General features: G+C 45.6%; 1 protein-coding gene and 2 long non-coding RNA genes across 14 annotated transcripts in view; all 3 read right to left on the reverse strand.

Moving 5' to 3' along the window:
- The window catches only part of LOC121846345, a 1,989-nt gene extending 779 nt beyond the window's left edge, over positions 1–1,210 (reverse strand). Inside the window, exon 1 of the long non-coding RNA XR_006083196.1 lies at positions 1,005–1,210. This is a non-coding gene — a long non-coding RNA (uncharacterized LOC121846345). The remainder of the gene's footprint in view (positions 1–1,004) is intronic.
- LOC112249437 (myocyte-specific enhancer factor 2C) overlaps positions 1–20,178 on the reverse strand; it is a 110,533-nt gene that overhangs the window by 25,931 nt on the left and 64,424 nt on the right. The window lies entirely within an intron of this gene.
- LOC121846344 lies at positions 2,246–4,929 on the reverse strand. 2 transcript variants are annotated; one of them, XR_006083195.1, is made up of 2 exons: positions 4,873–4,929; positions 2,246–2,348 (listed from the first exon to the last, which is right to left on the reverse strand). It is a non-coding gene; the product is annotated as an uncharacterized LOC121846344 (long non-coding RNA). The 2 variants fall into 2 exon arrangements; XR_006083194.1 differs by lacking the exon at positions 4,873–4,929 and adding an exon at positions 2,714–2,754.

Below are 20,178 nucleotides of genomic sequence, written 5' to 3' on the forward strand. Positions count from 1 at the left end.
CTCATGGCTCTCTTCTTCCCCCTCTTCCTCTATGTTGTTTTACCTCATGGCTCTCTTCTTCCCCCTCTTCCTCTCTCTGTTGTTTTACCTCATGGCTCTCTTCTTCGCTCCCTGCTTCCCCCTCTTCCTCTCTGTTGTTTTACCTCATGGCTCTCTTCTTCCCCCTCTTCCTCTCTGTTGTTTTACCTCATGGCTCTCTTCTTCGCTCCCTGCTTCCCCCTCTTCCTCTCTGTTGTTTTACCTCATGGCTCTCTTCTTCGCTCCCTGCTTCCCCTCTTCCTCTCTGTTGTTTTACCTCATGGCTCTCTTCTTCGCTCCCTGCTTCCCCCTCTTCCTCTTTGTTGTTTTACCTCATGGCTCTCTTCTTCGCTCCCTGCTTCCCCCTCTTCCTCTCTGTTGTTTTACCTCATGGCTCTCTTCTTCGCTCCCTGCTTCCCCCTCTTCCTCTCTGTTGTTTTACCTCATGGCTCTCTTCTTTGCTCCCTCTTCCCCCTCTTCCTCTTTGTTGTTTTACCTCATGGCTCTCTTCTTCGCTCCCTGCTTCCCCCTCTTCCTCTCTGTTGTTTTACCTAATGGCTCTCTTCTTCCCCCTCTTCCTCTCTGTTGTTTTACCTCATGGCTCTCTTCTTCGCTCCCTGCTTCCCCCTCTTCCTCTATGTTGTTTTGCCTCATGGCTCTCTTCTTCCCCCTCTTCCTCTCTGTTGTTTTATCTCATGGCTCTCTTCTTCCCCCTCTTCCTCTATGTTGTTTTACCTCATGGCTCTCTTCTTCGCTCCCTGCTTCCCCCTCTTCCTCTCAGTTGTTTTATCTCATGGCTCTCTTCTTCCCCCTCTTCCTCTATGTTGTTTTACCTCATGGCTCTCTTCTTCCCCCTCTTCCTCTCTGTTGTTTTACCTCATGGCTCTCTTGTTCGCTCCCTGCTTCCCCCTCTTCCTCTCTGTTGTTTTACCTCATGGCTCTCTTCTTTGCTCCCTGCTTCCCCCTCTTCCTCTCTGTTGTTTTACCTCATGGCTCTCTTCTTCGCTCCCTGCTTCCCCCTCTTCCTCTATGTTGTTTGTACATCATGGCTCTCTTCTTCGCTCCCTGCTTCCCCCTCTTCCTCTCTGTTGTTTTACCTCATGGCTCTCTTCTTCCCCCTCTTCCTCTCTGTTGTTTTACCTCATGGCTCTCTTCTTCCCCCTCTTCCTCTCTGTTGTTTTATCTCATGGCTCTCTTCTTCGCTCCCTGCTTCCCCCTCTTCCTCTCTGTTGTTTTACCTCATGGCTCTCTTCTTCCCCCTCTTCCTCTCTGTTGTTTTACCTCATGGCTCTCTTCTTCGCTCCCTGCTTCCCCCTCTTCCTCTCTGTTGTTTTATCTCATGGCTCTCTTCTTCCCCCTCTTCCTCTATGTTGTTTTACCTCATGGCTCTCTTCTTCCCCCTCTTCCTCTCTGTTGTTTTATCTCATGGCTCTCTTCTTCCCCCTCTTCCTCTCTGTTGTTTTACCTCATGGCTCTCTTCTTCGCTCCCTGCTTCCCCCTCTTCCTCTCTGTTGTTTTGCCTCATGGCTCTCTTCTTCCCCCTCTTCCTCTCTGTTGTTTTATCTCATGGCTCTCTTCTTCCCCCTCTTCCTCTATGTTGTTTTACCTCATGGCTCTCTTCTTCGCTCCCTGCTTCCCCCTCTTCCTCTCAGTTGTTTTATCTCATGGCTCTCTTCTTCCCCCTCTTCCTCTATGTTGTTTTACCTCATGGCTCTCTTCTTCCCCCTCTTCCTCTCTGTTGTTTTACCTCATGGCTCTCTTCTTCGCTCCCTGCCCCCTCTTCCTCTCTGTTGTTTTATCTCATGGCTCTCTTCTTCCCCCTCTTCCTCTATGTTGTTTTACCTCATGGCTCTCTTCTTCCCCCTCTTCCTCTCTGTTGTTTTACCTCATGGCTCTCTTCTTCCCCTCTTCCTCTCTGTTGTTTTATCTCATGGCTCTCTTCTTCCCCCTCTTCCTCTATGTTGTTTTACCTCATGGCTCTCTTCTTCGCTCCCTGCTTCCCCCTCTTCCTCTCAGTTGTTTTATCTCATGGCTCTCTTCTTCCCCCTCTTCCTCTATGTTGTTTTACCTCATGGCTCTCTTCTTCCCCCTCTTCCTCTCTGTTGTTTTACCTCATGGCTCTCTTGTTCGCTCCCTGCTTCCCCCTCTTCCTCTCTGTTGTTTTACCTCATGGCTCTCTTCTTTGCTCCTGCTTCCCCCTCTTCCTCTCTGTTGTTTTACCTCATGGCTCTCTTCTTCGCTCCCTGCTTCCCCCTCTTCCTCTATGTTGTTGTACATCATGGCTCTCTTCTTCGCTCCCTGCTTCCCCCTCTTCCTCTCTGTTGTTTTACCTCATGGCTCTCTTCTTCCCCCTCTTCCTCTCTGTTGTTTTACCTCATGGCTCTCTTCTTCCCCCTCTTCCTCTCTGTTGTTTTATCTCATGGCTCTCTTCTTCGCTCCCTGCTTCCCCCTCTTCCTCTCTGTTGTTTTACCTCATGGCTCTCTTCTTCCCCCTCTTCCTCTCTGTTGTTTTACCTCATGGCTCTCTTCTTTTCCTGCTTCCCCCTCTTCCTCTCTGTTGTTTTATCTCATGGCTCTCTTCTTCCCCCTCTTCCTCTATGTTGTTTTGCCTCATGGCTCTCTTCTTCCCCCTCTTCCTCTCTGTTGTTTTATCTCATGGCTCTCTTCTTCCCCCTCTTCCTCTATGTTGTTTTACCTCATGGCTCTCTTCTTCGCTCCCTGCTTCCCCCTCTTCCTCTCAGTTGTTTTATCTCATGGCTCTCTTCTTCCCCCTCTTCCTCTATGTTGTTTTACCTCATGGCTCTCTTCTTCCCCCTCTTACTCTCTGTTGTTTTACCTCATGGCTCTCTTCTTCGCTCCCTGCTTCCCCCTCTTCCTCTCTGTTGTTTTACCTCATGGCTCTCTTCTTTGCTCCCTGCTTCCCCCTCTTCCTCTCTGTTGTTTTACCTCATGGCTCTCTTCTTCGCTCCCTGCTTCCCCCTCTTCCTCTTTGTTGTTTTACCTCATGGCTCTCTTCTTCGCTCCCTGCTTCCCCCTCTTCCTCTCTGTTGTTTTATCTCATGGCTCTCTTCTTCCCCCTCTTCCTCTATGTTGTTTTACCTCATGGCTCTCTTCTTCCCCCTCTTCCTCTATGTTGTTTTACCTCATGGCTCTCTTCTTCGCTCCCTGCTTCCCCCTCTTCCTCTCTGTTGTTTTACCTCATGGCTCTCTTCTTCCCCCTCTTCCTCTCTGTTGTTTTACCTCATGGCTCTCTTCTTCGCTCCCTGCTTCCCCCTCTTCCTCTCTGTTGTTTTACCTCATGGCTCTCGTCTTCGCTCCCTGCTTTCCCCTCTTCCTCTCTGTTGTTTTACCTCATGGCTCTCTTCTTCGCTCCTGCTTCCCCCTCTTCCTCTCTGTTGTTTTACCTCATGGCTCTCTTCTTCGCTCCCTGCTTCCCCCTCTTCCTCTCTGTTGTTTTACCTCATGGCTCTCTTCTTCGCTCCCTGCTTCCCCCTCTTCCTCTCTGTTGTTTTGCCTCATGGCTCTCTTCTTCCCCCTCTTCCTCTCTGTTGTTTTACCTCATGGCTCTCTTCTTCGCTCCCTGCTTATCCCTCTTCCTCTATGTTGTTTTGCCTCATGGCTCTCTTCTTCCCCCTCTTCCTCTCTGTTGTTTTATCTCATGGCTCTCTTCTTCCCCCTCTTCCTCTATGTTGTTTTACCTCATGGCTCTCTTCTTCGCTCCCTGCTTCCCCCTCTTCCTCTCAGTTGTTTTATCTCATGGCTCTCTTCTTCCCCCTCTTCCTCTATGTTGTTTTACCTCATGGCTCTCTTCTTCCCCCTCTTCCTCTCTGTTGTTTTACCTCATGGCTCTCTTGTTCGCTCCCTGCTTCCCCCTCTTCCTCTCTGTTGTTTTACCTCATGGCTCTCTTCTTTGCTCCCTGCTTCCCCCTCTTCCTCTCTGTTGTTTTACCTCATGGCTCTCTTCTTCGCTCCTGCTTCCCCCTCTTCCTCTTTGTTGTTTTACCTCATGGCTCTCTTCTTCGCTCCCTGCTTCCCCCTCTTCCTCTCTGTTGTTTTATCTCATGGCTCTCTTCTTCCCCCTCTTCCTCTATGTTGTTTTACCTCATGGCTCTCTTCTTCCCCCTCTTCCTCTATGTTGTTTTTACCTCATGGCTCTCTTCTTCGCTCCTGCTTCCCCCTCTTCCTCTCTGTTGTTTTACCTCATGGCTCTCTTCTTCCCCCTCTTCCTCTCTGTTGTTTTACCTCATGGCTCTCTTCTTCGCTCCCTGCTTCCCCCTCTTCCTCTCTGTTGTTTTACCTCATGGCTCTCTCGTCTTCGCTCCCTGCTTCCCCCTCTTCCTCTCTGTTGTTTTACCTCATGGCTCTCTTCTTCGCTCCCTGCTTCCCCCTCTTCCTCTCTGTTGTTTTACCTCATGGCTCTCTTCTTCGCTCCCTGCTTCCCCCTCTTCCTCTCTGTTGTTTTACCTCATGGCTCTCTTCTTTGCTCCCTGCTTCCCCCTCTTCCTCTCTGTTGTTTTACCTCATGGCTCTCTTCTTCGCTCCCTGCTTCCCCCTCTTCCTCTCTGTTGTTTTGCCTCATGGCTCTCTTCTTCCCCCTCTTCCTCTCTGTTGTTTTACCTCATGGCTCTCTTCTTCCCCCTCTTCCTCTATGTTGTTTTACCTCATGGCTCTCTTCTTCGCTCCTGCTTCCCCCTCTTCCTCTCTGTTGTTTTGCCTCATGGCTCTCTTCTTCCCCTCTTCCTCTCTGTTGTTTTACCTCATGGCTCTCTTCTTCCCCCTCTTCCTCTCTGTTGTTTTGCCTCATGGCTCTCTTCTTCGCTCCCTGCTTCCCCCTCTTCCTCTCTGTTGTTTTACCTCATGGCTCTCTTCTTCGCTCCCTGCTTCCCCCTCTTCCTCTCTGTTGTTTTACCTCATGGCTCTCTTCTTCCCCCTCTTCCTCTATGTTGTTTTACCTCATGGCTCTCTTCTTCCCCTCTTCCTCTATGTTGTTTTATCTCATGGCTCTCTTCTTCGCTCCCTGCTTCCCCCTCTTCCTCTCTGTTGTTTTACCTCATGGCTCTCTTCTTCGCTCCCTGCTTCCCCTCTTCCTCTCTGTTGTTTTATCTCATGGCTCTCTTCTTTGCTCCCTGCTTCCCCTCTTCCTCTCTGTTGTTTTATCTCATGGCTCTCTTCTTCGCTCCCTGCTTCCCCCTCTTCCTCTCTGTTGTTTTATCTCATGGCTCTCTTCTTTGCTCCCTGCTTCCCCCTCTTCCTCTCTGTTGTTTTATCTCATGGCTCTCTTCTTCGCTCCCTCTTCCCCCTCTTCCTCTCTGTTGTTTTATCTCATGGCTCTCTTCTTCGCTCCCTGCTTCCCCCTCTTCCTCTCTGTTGTTTTATCTCATGGCTCTCTTCTTCGCTCCCTGCTTCCCCCTCTTCCTCTCTGTTGTTTTATCTCATGGCTCTCTTCTTTGCTCCCTGCTTCCCCCTCTTCCTCTCTGTTGTTTTATCTCATGGCTCTCTTCTTCGCTCCCTGCCTGTCTTACCCTCTATCCCCCCACTGCTGCTCCAATCATGGCCTAGTGTTTTACATGTACACATCACTCACATCAGTCTTTCAATATGACAGAACACATAGTTGACATACAAAGACAAATACATTCACCATGACAGGAAATGGCAGGGGGGGAAAAATAACTCTGGGGGATATGCAGATAATACAAACATGCTGATTAAACACATCACGTGCTCATATCTATGCAGTTTTATTCCAACATATTCTCACTTACATCAAATGTTTCCAGTATGTCTACCTAAAAATAACAATTGTGAAAAAAGTGTCTCTGTATGAAGATCAAGCAAACAGAAAGTACATTTTCTATGCTGACATCTTAATAGCTGTAGGAGATCAAAGCTCCATGATCCACAATCCAAAACTTTATTGATGAGGGGAGCGGAAAATGGGCTATCCTGGACACACTTTGAAGTGAGAGAGAGAGAGATAGATAGAGAGAGATGTTAAAAAGAGGAAGCAAGTCAACGAAAGAAAGATTGAGATACTGTGAGGGAGTAAGAGAGAGACCGAGACAGAGAGAGAGAAAGAGAGGTGAGAAGAGGACTGCATTGGCTGCTTTTCTCTGTCTCCCTGTCTCTCTCTCTCTCTCCTACTCTCTCTCTCTCTCCCTCTCTCCTACTCTCTCTCTCTCTCTCCTATTCTCTCTCTTCTCTCTCTCCTACTCTCTCTGTCTCTCCCTCCTCTCTCTCTCTCTCTCTCTCTCTCTCTCTCTCTCCTACTCTCTCTCTCTCCTATTCTCTTTCTTCTCTCTCTCTCTCTCTCTCCTACTCTCTCTGTCTCTCCCTCCTCTCTCTCTCTCTCTCTCTCTCTCTCTCTCTCCTATTCTCTCTTCTCTCTCTCCTACTCTCTCTGTCTCTCCCTCCTCTCTCTCTCTCTCTCTCTCTCTCTCCTACTCTCTCTCTCTCTCCTACTCTCTCTCTCTCCTATTCTCTCTCTCTCTCTCTCTCTCTCCTACTCTCTCCTAAAGCAAGTGAGGTAGATAATATATAAAGTGAATATATACAATAAAAATTAACAGTAAACATTACACATACATACATAATGTCATATTATAAATATACAGTGTTTTAACAATGTACAAATGGTTAAAGGACACAAAATAAAATAAATAAGCATAAATATGGGTTGTATTTACAATGGTGTTTGTTCTTCACTGGTTGCCCTTTTCTCGTGGCAACAGGTCACAAATCTTGCTGTTGTGATGGCACACTGTAGAATTTCACCCAGTAGATATGGGAGTTTATCAAAATTGGATTTGTTTTCGAATTCTTTGCTCTCTCTCTCTCCTACTCTCTCTCTCTCTCTCTCTCTCTCTCTCTCTCTCTCCTACTCTCTCTCTCTCTCTCTCTCTCTCTCTCTCTCTCTCTCTCCTACTCTCTCTCTCCTACTCTCTCAGCTCTCTCTCCTCTCCTCTCTCTCTCTCTCTCTCTCTCTCCTCTCTCTCTCTCTCTCTCTCTCTCTCTCTCCTACTCTCTCTCTCTCTCACTCGCTCTCTCTCTCACTCGCTCTCTCCCTCCCTCCCTCCCTCCCTCCCTCCCTCTCTCTCTCTCTCTCTCTCTCTCTCTCTCTGTGGCCCCTTTGGAGGCTTGCTCCTAATTAAACTCCATCCGCATGATGTTCCCTCCTGGCTCAGCCTGTCAGAGGGCCTGTTTGCAGCACGAGGAGTGTAGACACTGTGTCCTACATACCCTCCTCATCTGTACCCTTCCCACCCACCCACACTCCAACCCACACCCCACGCACAGCTTGGCTTAGTTAGGCTTACTTTATTATCAGGGTATTGATTTTGGGAAGGTATTTCAGGGGTTACATTAACTGGAGGGTATTTCAGGGGTTACATTAACTGAAGGGTATTTCAGGGGTTTCATTAACTGGAAGGTATTTCAGGGGTTACATTAACTGAAGGGTATTTCAGGGGTTACATTAACTGGAGGGTATTTCAGGGGTTACATTAACTGGAAGGTATTTCAGGGGTTACATTAACTGAAGGGTATTTCAAGGGTTACATTAACTGGAGGGTATTTCAGGGGTTACATTAACTGGAGGGTATTTCAGGGGTTACATTAACTGGAGAGTATTTCAGGGGTTACAATAACTGGAGGGTATTTGGGTATATATTTGAGGCAGCATGAAGAGGTCCAGTAGGTACAGCTCTCTCTCTCTCTCTCTCTCTCTCTCTCTCTGAATGTTGTTTGCCTGTTGCCCAGGTGGGGGCTTTGGTTGGTATTTTGGAAGTTTTTAAGGCATACATTAAATAATGTGTTAATGACCACTGGCAACAGATTGGCAGATTATGTTTCGTAATGTCCTCAAGCCCAACAACAATTGAGCCGACCAACAAAAACTTTGTGAGCAGAATATTCAGATTGCATCGATAGATACTGGGTCTCCAGAACTTAGTTACCAATGAACAGAGCACAGCAAATTATGGCCAATGATTATGGCTTTAGCAAGTAGATATCAGTGAAAACTGAATTATGTTTCTTGTAAATATGTTTCTTTGTATTTTTGTGATCAAATTCTTCACTTGCTGGTGGGAAAAAAGTGTCGGCCAAACACACACGTTAAAGGAGTTTAATCACAGGGCCACTTATGGTTAATCATGCTTGGTGTGGGATAAACAGCCTCTTTCTTATTGGCCAAGTCTCTGACTGAGCCTAAGGAGTGTCATTCTCTGGATCCAACATGGAACACACTCACTCACACTACCTAGCAGAGAGGCATTACATCAGTGTGTGGCTACATCACATCAATGTTTGTGAGAGTGTGTGGGGGGAGGCCACCGGGAGCAGAGCAGAGCTCCCTCACCATTAGAAAGTGCCATGCTCAATTTCACCTAAGCAGATTGGTAAGAGTGGCGCGGTGCGGCCCACTGTGAATGACTAGGAGCTATGGGGAGAAACAATGTCCCTTCCCATCACAGCTAACAAGATAGAAGGGGCCTTGAGAAGGGCCCACTGTGGATTCTTTCCCCAACGGCATGTTCACAGACACCTGGTTGGTGGCAGTGGAGGGATATAGTAATAGAGTGCTCGGACTGCATTTTCTCTCTCTCTCTCTCTCTCTCTCTCTCTCTCTCTCTCTCTCTCTCTCTCTCTCTCTCTCTCTCTCTCTCTCTCTCTCTCTCTCTCTCTCTCTCTCTCTCTCTCTCTCTCTCTCTCTCTCTCTCTCTCTCTCTCTCTCTCTCTCTCTCTCTCTCTCTCTCTCTCTCTCTCTCTCTCTCTCTCTCTCTCTCTCTCTCTCTCTCTCTCTCTCTCTCTCTCTCTCTCTCTCTCTCTCTCTCTTAGCCACTTGTGCTTGTGGAGAACATCAGGGGGATCAGCCTGGCTTAGCTTATTGGAAGCAGATGGCAGACCAAAGGCAGGAAGGCCACAGTTTCATGAAGCGTGGTCTGAACATGTCAGAATGTCAGAGGGGACATGCCCAGAGATGACTGTTATAGGTGGTGTCTGTCTGTCTGTCTGTCTGTCTGTCTGTCTGTCTGTCTGTCTGTCTGTCTGTCTGTCTGTCTGTCTGTCTGTCTGTCTGTCAGGGTCTCAAATAAACGTCTCAAATAAAACTGTGAAGGACCTCGGCATTACTCTGGACCCTGATCTCTCTTTTGAAGAACATATCAAGACCATTTCAAGGACAGCTTTTTTCCATCTACGTAACATTGCAAAAATCAGAAACGTTCTGTCCAAAAATGATGCAGAAAAATTAATCCATGCTTTTGTCACTTCTAGGTTAGACTACTGCAATGCTCTACTTTCCGGCTACCCGGATAAAGCACTAAATAAACTTCAGTTGGTGCTAAATACGGCTGCTAGAATCCTGACTAGAACCAAAAAATTTGATCATATTACTCCAGTGCTAGCCTCTCTACACTGGCTTCCTGTCAAAGCAAGGGCTGATTTCAAGGTTTTACTGCTAACCTACAAAGCATTACATGGGCTTGCTCCTACCTATCTCTCTGATTTGGTCCTGCCGTACATACCTACACGTACGCTACGGTCACAAGACGCAGGCCTCCTAATTGTCCCTAGAATTTCTAAGCAAACAGCTGGAGGCAGGGCTTTCTCCTATAGAGCTCCATTTTTATGGAACGGTCTGCCTACCCATGTCAGAGACGCAAACTCGGTCTCAACCTTTAAGTCTTTACTGAAGACTCATCTCTTCAGTGGGTCATATGATTGAGTGTAGTCTGGCCCAGGAGTGGGAAGGTGAACGGAAAGGCTCTGGAGCAACGAACCGCCCTTGCTGTCTCTGCCTGGCCGGTTCCCCTCTTTCCAATGGGATTCTCTGCCTCTAACGCTATTACAGGGGCTGAGTCACTGGCTTACTGGGGCTCTCTCATGCCGTCCCTGGAAGGGGTGCGTCACCTGAGTGGGTTGATTCACTGATGTGGTCATCCTGTCTGGGTTGGCACCCCCCCTTGGGTTGTGCCATGGCGGAGATCTTTGTGGGCTATACTCGGCCCTGTCTCAGGATGGTAAGTTGGTGGTTGAAGATATCCCTCTAGTGGTGTGGGGGCTGTGCTTTGGCAAAGTGGGTGGGGTTATATCCTTCCTGTTTGGCCCTGTCCGGGGGTGTCCTCAGATGGGTCCACAGTGTCTCCTGACCCCTCCTGTCTCAGCCTCCAGTATTTATGCTGCAGTAGTTTATGTGTCGGAGGCCTAGGGTCAGTTTGTTATATCTGGAGTACTTCTCCTGTCCTATTCGGTGTCCTGTGTGAATCTAAGTGTGCGTTCTCTAATTCTCTCCTTCTCTCTCTCGGAGGACCTGAGCCCTAGGACCATGCCCCAGGATTACCTGACATGATGACTCCTTGCTGTCCCCAGTCTACCTGGCCGTGCTGCTGCTCCAGTTTCAACTGTTCTGCCTTCTTATTATTCAAACATGCTGATCATTTATGAACATTTGAACATCTTGGCCATGTTCTGTTATAATCTCCACCCGGCACAGCCAGAAGAGGACTGGCCACCCCACATATGCTCTCTCTAATTCTCTCTTTTTTTCTCTCTCTCGGAGGACCTGAGCCCTAGGACCATGCCCCAGGACTACCTGACATGATGACTCCTTGCTGTCCCCAGTCCATCTGACCGTGCTGCTGCTCCAGTTTCAACTGTTCTGCCTTATTATTATACGACCATGCTGGTCAGTTATGAACATTTGAACATCTTGGCCATGTTCTGTTATAATCTCCACCCGGCACAGCCAGAAGAGGACTGGCCACCCCTCATAGCCTGGTTCCTCTCTAGGCTTCTTCCTAGGTTTTGGCCTTTCTAGGGAGTTTTTCCTAGCCACCGTGCTTCTACACCTGCATTGCTTGCTGTTTGGGGTTTTAGGCTGGGTTTCTGTACAGCACTTTGAGATATCAGCTGATGTACGAAGGGCTATATAAATAAATTTGATTTGATTTGATTTGATTTAGGGACTGTATCATACTGTAGGGACTGTATCGTACTGTAGGGACTGTATCGTACTGTAGGGACTGTTTCATAATGTAGGGACTGTATCATACTGTATCAGACTGTATCGTACTGTATCATACTGTAGGGACCCTTGATAGACTGTATCGTACTGTAGGGACTGTATCATACTGTAGGGACTTGATCATACTGTATGGACTGTATCCTACTGTAGGGAATGTATCGTACTGTATCAGACTGTATCGTACTGTGTCAGACTGTATCATACTGTAGAGACTGTTTCGTGCTGTATCGTACTGTATCAGACTGTATCATACTGTATCATGCTGTATCAGTCTGTTTTAGACTGTATCATACTGTAGGGACTATCGTACGGTATCAGACTGTATTGTACTGTATCATACTGTAGGGACTATCGTACGGTATCAGACTGTATTGTACTGTATCATTATGCATCATGCTGTATCAGACTGTTAGCAGCAACAGCAGCAGCATCCACAGTCAGGAGACAGTATAGCTATAGATGTTGAATCACTCATAATGAGCCAGCCTAGCTGTATAGAGGCACAATGCCAGCACAGTGAAGACGGATAAAGAGGACACTTATACCCATATCTTTAACATACTCCTCCCCTCCTAACAGTACAGACAGCTAAGAGAATCTGGATAATGGAAGTTCTGGACCTACTGTAACCACTCCCCAGCAACACCAGGAATGGTAATGAGTGATTGGTTCTGGCTGTCGTCTTGATTGTGGCCAACCAATCGTCAGTTATCGTCTTTTGTCTCTCTGTCTCTTATCGCGTTGTGACACAACAGGAAAGGGGCCTGGGGGCCTGATGGGGGCCCTGAGTAACAATGACCAGCCGCTTGACCTATGTTGAGACCTTGAGTTTCCACACCCTCCATCCCTCCCTCCCACGATGGCAATGTCAGCTATAAAAATAGATCTTCATTATTCCCAGTTTCCCACAAATAGTTTCAAAGAACAAGGCATCATTTCATGCTAATGACTGGAGTCAATTGTTTTGGGGCTGTCTAGTGGAAAAGCCTGCACTTGGCAGCGTGGCATTAGAAGTGGCTTGCCACTGCACTGCTAATCCATGCCACAGGGACCACATTATTGGCACATTTCAGAATATCTATTTTAAAATACCTTTTGTTGTTTTGAGTACCTCAGACTTCCGCTTGTATTGACCTTAGAATGCTTGTGATTATCAAAATGTTACTTGTAGTTTCTAATTGGCAGTTCTGCTTTTTCTGGACTGTCTGTCTGGCTGATGTGGTACAAAATACTGAGCTAAGGACTGTAATATGCATGTGTACAACGCCATTTTGTCATATGCGTCTTCCAAAACAGGCAACTAAAAGCAAGTGAGACGATTATTGTAGAAAAGGACATAATTAAATGTGTGAAGCTCAATGGATAAACACAACAACAATCTATGTGTCTGGGACACAGAAGGTATGGTATCGTGAGGAGAGTTTTATCTTGCTTTTAGGCAGCCCTCATTCTGGTTTCACCAGCAGGTTGACTTGGCGTGACCAACCAGATCTCACAGTTTTACCAATTTGACTTCAGATTCTGACGTTTATCCATGTCTCTCCAAACGTCAGATTTCGAAGTTGCTCCAAACATCAGTCAAATTTCGATGTTAAGGGTTAAGGTTTTGGATAGGGTTAAAACATCAAGTTAAAGCATTCACTCTGAATGGTTAAGGTAAGGGTTAAGGTTTGGGATAGAGTAAAACATTTTTAAAAACGTAACAAATATCTACCACTGGGATTGAACACGCGACCTTCGGATCCAGAGTAATGGGACTACACCCATCTGCCGACCCTGTCCACAACACGACTAATTGATGGTAATAGCGCCCACTGTTGCCCCCTTGTGGCCGGCATTTGAAGGCATTTTTCGATGTCCTCAGGACATGGACCGGCGTCCATGAGCGATCTGGCTGTGCGTGACATCTCTCCGGTTTGTCTCTCATGCTAGTGGTGATTACAATTTACTCAAGTGAAAATGACTTGACATATATTGCTCACAGCAGTTTCCTTCTCAACCCTTGTGACATACAGTATGCCATCAAGCCTAACTCTCAACAGCCCCTCGAACATCTGACTACCTGAAATCTGTGTGTGTCTGCGTGTGACATTATGGTGGTGCATACGAAAGTCTGAGTTAATTTCAGTCTGTATGTTTGGTTTTGTGTGTGTGTGTGTATGGGTTGAAACAAGGCTGTTGATGAGTCTACCCTCCCAGTACTCCTAAAACATTATGAACTTCAACAAACCTGTGCCATTAATTTGTCTGAGACGAGAAGAAAAATACAGGGAGTCTAAGAGAGGGAGAAAACAAGCAGTGATTGAAATAATAAAGCCCTTTACTCCGAGGATCAAATGATTATTGGCACTAATGGGTCTCTGACCACTGGGTCTTGTGCATGTCGTGACCGGGGTGTTCATGGTTGTCTCTGAGAGAGAGGGATCCTGAATGAACATTCTGATGGTTTGCTTATTCACTTTGCTTCTCCATACACACACACGCAGACACACACACGCACGCAAAGACACACAAACACACACAGCTATTCCACGCCTATTCTTCTCCACTCTCCTAGCCAGCCCCGCCAGCCAAGTACTATTTTTAGCTCAGCCGCACTCTATTTTTAGACCACTACCGGTTTTGAAGCATTCATTATTAGGGAAAAGAATACCAAAAAAAGGGGAGTGGAAGGGGGGCCTCTCAGTTTGGACATCAGAAACACACACACTTTGAAGGTGGTACGCCGTGAACTCCACAGCTGTTTTTAATCGCAGGGAAGTGCAAGGAAAACACAGAGACTGGAGACGGGGAAAACAATGGAATTAAAAAACATACACAAATGTTCTTGCTTTTCTTTTTTTTGCAACAAGCTATTATGCCCTACCAAGCAAAAAGGCAGTAACTGCTCATAGCGTGGAACTGAGAAAAATACAGTTACTGCTAACATGACCCCCATTTTCTCCAAAACACCAAACAATAGAGGAAGAATACTTGTCCACGTGATTAAGCATGTATTGAATGTAGCAAAAATGACATTAAGTCATTTTCGACTAAATGAACAGTTACTGCCTTTTTGCCTGGACGGGAACTATTAAAAAAAGTATGTGGACACCTGCTCGTCGAACATCTCATTCTAAAGTCATGGGCAATAACATGGACCTGGTCCCCCATTTGCTGCTATAACAGCCTTCACTCTTCTGGGAAGGTATTCCATTAGATGTTGGAATTTTGCTGTGTGGACTTGCTTCCACTCAGCGACAAGAGCATTAGTAAGGTTGGGCACTGATGTTGCGCGATTACGCCTGGCACGCAGTCGGCGTTACAATTTATCCCAAAGATGTTTGAAGTGGATGAGATCAGGGCTCTGTGCAGGTCAGTCAAGTTCTTCCACACTGATCTCGACAAACTATTTCCTCTATGGACCTTGCTTTGTGCACACGGCATTGTCACGCTGAAACAGGAAAGGGTCTTCCCCAAAAGGTTGCCACAAAGTTGGAAGCACAGAATCATCTAGAATGTCATTGTATGCTGTAGCGTTAAGATTTCCCTTCACTGGAACTAAGGGGCCTAGCCCAAACCATGAAAAACAGCCCCAGACCATTATTCTTCATCCACCAAACTTTACAGTAGGCATTTGGGCAGGTAGCCTTCTCCTGGCATCCGTCAAACCCAGAATCGTCCATCGGACTGCCAGTTGGTGAAGTGTGATTCATCACGCATGGCATTGTGCATTGTGATCTTAGGCTTGTGTGCGGCTGCTTGGCCATGGAAACCAATTTCATGAAGCTCCTGACTAACAGTTATTGTGCTGACCTTGCTTCCAGGGGCAGTTTGGAACTGAGTGAGTGTTGCAACCGAGGACAGACAATTTACAAAGAAACAGTACAACGAAGCACCTCAGTTGGTGCAATTCATGACGCAAAACACTTTGAACACTTGGACCATGTTTCACAAGCATGCAAAATGTGGGAGTTTTCCCCCCTAAACCCTTGAGTCCGTTTATAACTTTGTGTCAAGGGAGCTGGAAAACAGACAGTCGGGGGTAGAGCTATTTGTAACATTTTGACCAAATGACTAAGTATGGCCTAAAGCCAACGACAAGTGTGATACCTTGATATAAGCTGAAGCAGTTCTCAGTCAACTATATATATTCACTACTTCTGTTTTAGAGACTGATAATGATTTCCTACACAGTCAGTCCAGTAATATAGAAAAGTCCTCCTGCCTAAAGGCTGGTGTCAAACTTTTTGAAGATGCACCTGATAAAGATGAGATGACACATAGTCTTTGTTTTAGCCAATCCCCAATACCAGTAGCTTGCCAATGTCACAAGGTTAATTGACTTAGTCTGCCGAAAGCGGCTTCCGCCTTTAATCCTCAAATCAGAACAAACAACAAGCAGCATGGCTGATCTGTCCGTCAGTCGTAAAAACTGCTAGAAGCCTTCTGATCACAGTAACCACTATGTCACACCCTGTCTGTCTGTCTGTCTGTCTGTCTGTCTGTCTGTCTGTCTGTCTGTCTGTCTGTCTGTCTGTCTGTCTGTCATAGCACCTCAAATGGAAGCCCAACATCAACCTGGACAACTGTAAGACAACATATCATAACTTCCTTATTTCTCCTGGATCTTGAGATGTATAGAAATGGGGCAGGTCAATGAGTGCAGGCATTCAAACTGATAATGCACCGTCCCGTGGTGCAAGGATCTGTACACAATTCCTGAAAGCTGAATATGTCCCAGTTTTTCTATTGCCTGCTACTCACCAGAGATGTCACCCATTGAGCATGTTTGGGATGCTCTGGATCTGTGTTTATGACAGCGTGTTCCAGTTCCCGCCAATATTCAGCAACTTCACACAGCCATTGAAGAGGAGTGGAACAACATTCCACAGGCCACAATCAACAGTCTGATCAAGTCTATGCGATTGAGATGTGTTGCGCTGCATGAGACAAGATACTGATTGATTTCCTGATCCACGCCCCTACTTTTTTTTAAAGGTAATTGTTACCAACAGATGCATATCTGTTTCCCTGCTCATGTGAAATCCATAGATTAGAGCCTAAGGAATGTATTTCAGTTGACTGATACCTTACATGTTCTGTAACTTAGTCAAATCTTTGAAATTGTTGCATGTTGCGCATATATTTCTGTTCAGTGTGCAAAGAATAGCTAAATGGTGGAAAATATTTTCACAAGGTTGACATGCAAGAACACAATGGGGAAAAAATTATTTAATTAAGTCGAGAGGAAAAGTTTGGAAGCAAATTACACTGAAATCAACTTAACCCTTAGCCTACAATGGTCGCACCCTCACAGAAATCTAATTAACAAAATAACAAAATCCCCATCAGATGTTCGACTGTTGAAGCTAGAGATATCTGTTTTTTTTGCATCCATCGCACCTGGCGATATCTGGGGTGAAAGCTGGCAGAGCTAGAGCAGTGTTTTCAGACCATGAGACATCCCGAAAAAAAGGTCTTCTCACAAAATCGTATGTAGCGTCCGAATGGTTTGCCATATGAACTATTATGACCACTCTATTGAAAGATGAGACTCCCAGGAAGCCGCACAAGATTCTTCTGAAAGTCACTGGTACACTTTGACAAATTAATGGACATATACTACCATTCAAAAGTTTGGGGTCACTTAGAGATGTCCTTGTTTTCCATGAAAACATACATTAAATCAGTTGCAAAATGAATAGGAAATATAGTCAAGATGTTGACAAGGTTATAAATAATGATTTATAATTTAAATAATAATCGTGTCCTTCAAACTTTGCTATCATCAGAGAATCCTCCATTTGCAGCAATTACAGCATTGCAGAGCTTTGATATTCTTAGTTGTCAGTTTGTTGAGGTAATCTGAAAGGAGTTCACCCCATGCGTCCTGAAACACCTCCCACAAGTTGGATTGGCTAGATGGGCACTTCTTACTAACCTACGGTCAAGCTGCTCCCACAACAGCTCAATAGGGTTGAGATCTCCTCCATCATCTTTTCTGCATCTCAGGAATGTTCTTCTTTGTGATCTGAACACCTCACACTTTGTCTATCCATAACACTTCTTTACAATCTTTCTCTATCCAGTGTCAGTGTTTTTTTGCCCATCTTAATCTTTTATTTTTATTGGCAAATTTGAGATATGGCTTTTTCTTTGCAACTCTGCCTAGAAGTCCAGCATCTCAGAGTCGCATCTTCACTGTTGACGTTGAGACGGGTGTTTTGCGGGTACTAATTAATGAAGCTGCCAGTTGAGGACTTGTGAGGCGTCTGTTTCTCAAACTAGACACTCTAACGTACTTGTCCTCTTGCTCAGTTGTGCACCGGGGCCTCCCACTTCTCTTTCTATTCTGTTTAGGGCCAGTTTACGCTGTTCTGTAAAGTGAGTAGAACACAGCGTTGTATGAGATCTTCACTTTCTTGGCAATTTCTCGCATGGAATAGCCTTCATTTCTCAGAACATGAATAGACTGACGAGTTTCAGAAGAAAATTATTTGTTTCTGGCCATTTTGAGCCTGTAATCGAACCCACAAATGCTGATGCTCCAGATACTCAACTAGTCTAAAGAAGACCAATTGTATTGATTCTTTAATCAGCAAAACAGTTTTCAGCTGTGCTAACATACTTGCAAAATGGTTTTCTAATGATCAATTAGCCTTTTAAAATGATAAACTTGGATTAACTAACACAACGTGGCATTGGAACACAGGAGTGATGGTTGCTGATAATGGGCCTCTGTACGCCGATGTAGATATTCCATAAAAAATCTGTTGTTTCCAGCTACAATAGTCATTTTCAACATTAACAATCTCTACATTGTATTTCTGATCAATTTGATGTTATTTTAATGGACAATTTTTGTTGCTTTTCTTTCATGAACAAGGACATTTCTAAGTGACCCCAAACTTTTGAACGGTAGTGTATATATGGAGATAGTTTAGTACCTAAAATAAAGGGGAAAATACATGTACATTTAAAAAAAAACTTGCTTTAGATATTTTTATCTGTTGTTTCATGTAGTGAATCTGTTATTCAATGCATTTCTATTGGCTAATTGCAGTATTGCCAAATTCAATGTTTTATCCAATATTTTTTTTAAATATTTTAGACAGGGCTTAGAATCTATAGAGATAATTAATCCCCCCCATGCCTCCCTCCCTCCAATGGACTGTCACTGGGCTGGAGTTACACCTGAGCTTCTCCTCACACGTCTCGACACACGGGCGAAACATACGCCAGCGAGCTTTACTGAATCTCATTAGCCAAGCAGGTAGTCATTAACAGAATGACCTTTGGAAATAATTACCAGCCTGCATCCCTCCCTCCTTTGCTCCCTCCCTCCTCTTATCCGTTCCTCTGCTCCCCCTCCCCCTCTCATTCAGAAGTTCCCACTAGGTGAAGAGAGAGAGGGGAGAAGAGAGTGAGGGAGGGTGGTCAGCCTAGCCCCCGCTTCTGCTGTTTAAGATTAAAGGGTTGATGGAGATAGTTAGGTTAATCTGATTAGGTTAATCTGAAGGGGAAAAGGGATTGGCCACTTGCCCTCCTGCTCTTCCTCCAGTCACGGCTGGGGGCTGTGCCACGCGCCCATGTGGCGCCCCATGTGAGTCTGGAGCACTAAACTAGGCTGAGGTCATGATGTCATCGTCACTGCAGGAGTGAGCCCATCATCACGCCCACACCTCCTACCATTCTCTACCAAGCCAACGCCCACCCCACCACCCAGGCTGGTACTCCCTCTCTACCCTCCAGCTTTAGCTGAAGCGTGTGCTCTTTGTTTCCCAGAAGAAAAACAAACCCATTGTTGGAATGGGGATTTGCAACAGGATGCTCAGAGTGTGTGTCGTCGGACTGGTGCTGTTCGATGGCAGCCACATTTGGCTTGGCTCTGTCTATCCACAAGTGAGAAGTAAAAGGTCTTTCATGTGCACTGGCAATTAAGGATCCCCACATCCATGTCATAAATCTCCAATGAGAGCTCATAGAAGATACTTGGTGAGGAGGTAAAAAAAAGGAAAGGGTAGATCCATTCTCCTGTCATCTACCAACACGGCTTCCTATTTCTACACTAATGCTGCTCACATGTCCAGGAAGCCAGCCTGGCAGGCTGAGAGTATAGGAAATCTATCTGCGTGTTGGAGCTTTTTATCTGGTGCCAGTGGCAAACTGCATTGTAGAGCTGCCAAGAGGAGGCTAGAGCCATTCTGAGAACAACACAATCAGATAGCCTAACTGTGTGTACACTTATGTGTGTCTTTAAGAAGCTATATACAAGACTTAAGAATGAGCGTTTTTAAATTATTTTCTTTCACTTTAATTATGTTGACCTTCCCACCTTTAGTCTAGCATCTGATGCTGTCATGTCTTTTAATAAGAATCTAAAGAGATAGTTTAAGAATATTATAATCCACTTCAGTGCTTCAATGGAGTCAACTATTAAATACACAGAAACATATGGGCCGATCACGTTTCAATTGAACCTCCATTTTCCATCGGATGGGATCATTAATCTCTCGTTACCCTGGCTGCTATGCTCCAATCACAGTCATTTTCTTTTGTTAGACTTTGGTGGCCATCTTGAATCCATTTGTCGTAATGCTTGTTCATGGTGTTACAGTTTGGAAGTGTTTTTTTCTCCCTCCAATTGATGGTGTCAAAAAGGGTAAAAACAAAGCATGCTGTTGGGGACAACATTAGTGTCTTGGTCTCTTTGGTTTCACAAATATTTGTGGAAGTGTCATCCTCAGCTGAGACAGTCAATTTAGCCCTTCTCAACCGGGTTATCTGCCTTCCACTTCTCTCTCTCCCTCTTCTCTCTCACTCTTCTCTCTTCCTCATTGCTCCCTCCCTTTTCTCTCCCTCCTTCTTCTCTCTCTATTCTCTCTCTCCCTCTTCTCTCCCTCTTCTCACCCTATTCTCTCTCTTTCAATATTTTCTCTCTCCTTTTCATTGATCAACATGATAGCAGTGACTAAACAAGGAGGAAAGGCATGGCCAGATAAATGAAGAATAGAATGAAAAAAACAGAGTGAGAGAGAGAGAGAGCGATGGAGCCTCTTTTAAAACATACTATAGCTGGAGAGGCTGTGCAACCCTCTCAGTGCCACTCTCCCAACAACGCTAATTATCAACCAAAGACATGCTAATTACAT

The sequence above is a fragment of the Oncorhynchus tshawytscha genome, linkage group LG04, assembly GCF_018296145.1.
Source record: "Oncorhynchus tshawytscha isolate Ot180627B linkage group LG04, Otsh_v2.0, whole genome shotgun sequence".
NCBI lineage: Eukaryota > Metazoa > Chordata > Actinopteri > Salmoniformes > Salmonidae > Oncorhynchus > Oncorhynchus tshawytscha.